We start from the raw sequence: 1,637 nt of genomic DNA, 5'->3' as shown, positions 1-1,637 counted from the left end.
ATATATATATATATATATATATATATATATATATATATATATATATATATGTGTGTGTGTGTGTGTGTGTATATATGTTTTGGGCCAACTCTAGGCATTATGATAATTGTAATCAATTCCTCTGTACATTATGTGTGCTGACATAAAAAGGGGAAACTGTGGCTATATTTCAACTCTTTTTAGAGTCTTCAGTTTTCAGTGTCATGTCAATAAAAATTAACATATTCATATCTATCTATCTGTCTGTCTGTCTGTGTGTGTGCATGATGGGCTACAACACTGCTCACACAGTACTGAATTCCTGAAGCCAAGATGAGATACACATGTCCAAGGTACTATGCAGTGGAATCAAATCTAAAATGTTGTGGTTTGAAATAAACATATTTGCCACACTGTCATAACACAGAAGATATCCAAAAATGGTCAGTCTAAAAGTCTCCTCTATCAGTATACTTTTGGATGGCAATTCATAACTGGAAAAAAAGTAAAAAATTAATATAAACAGGGAAAGACATTTTACTTCCCTACAATTTGTGTTAAAAAATACACACAAAAAAGATTCCTTTTAGAATCTAATTTTGGTTTTGTCTTTAATCTTTAATTTATGTACATGATATTTCTGAATTTATAAATTGATTCTCAATAAAATTCAGACAGTTTCTAATATTAAACATCCAAATATTCACAAACATCTGTAAAAGCCCCTAAACTATAAAGCCATAAAATCACTATGTAGAATAAATGATTTCATTTTTGCCTTTGTCGTAAACTATTTAGAATAAAATATATTAATTTTATGAATTCTTAATGACATGACACTGGAAATCTGACAAGATTAGAGCATCAACAAGTGCTATTTAATTACAAATTGCCTTATTACTTTTAAACCTTTAACATTTTCGAAATAACCTTTGCCATTAAGCCCACCACACAAAAAAAATTTTCCTAAGTGGTGGATGTTCTCATACGGAAATCGTTAATAATTTGTTTTTAGCACCCCACGCAAAAATAAGAGGGAGAGTGCAAATATAAGAAATCTTCATCATCATTATCGTTATCATTAACTGCTGAGGTTGACTTTGCCTTTCATCCTCTCAGGATCGTTAAATTAAGTACCAGTTGCATAACAGGATCGATCTAATTGACTGGCCTCCTCCCCCAAAATTTCAGGTCTTGTGCCTAGAGTAGAAATGATTATTATTATTAAGGTGGTGAGCTGGTGGAATGATTAACACACCAGTCAAAATGCTTAGTGGTATTTCATTTGTCTTTATATTCTCAGTTCAAATTCCACCAAGGTTGACTTTGCCTTTCATCCATTCGGGGTCAATAAATTAAGTACCAGATAAACACTGGGGTCAATGTAATCGACTAGTCCCCTCCCCACAAATTTAACACCTTGTACCTCCAGTAGAAAGGATTATTATTATTATTATTATTATTATTATTATTATTATTATTATCATCATTATTATTTTTGTTTTTATTTTGCTCTCAGTGGTTAACATAAAGGTGTTTATTATAAGGTGAGAAATGGTAGATAAACTGGTTTTTTTTTATTCTACAATTTTACACTTTACAGAGTATTTTGGTTCCCTATCATAGCTACCAACTGTTTAAAACATTCGACCCTTTAA

The sequence above is a fragment of the Octopus bimaculoides genome, chromosome 18 (assembly GCF_001194135.2).
Source record: "Octopus bimaculoides isolate UCB-OBI-ISO-001 chromosome 18, ASM119413v2, whole genome shotgun sequence".
Classification (NCBI taxonomy): domain Eukaryota; kingdom Metazoa; phylum Mollusca; class Cephalopoda; order Octopoda; family Octopodidae; genus Octopus; species Octopus bimaculoides.
The sequence above is the reverse complement of the archived record's forward strand: the minus strand, read 5'-3'. Positions refer to the sequence as shown.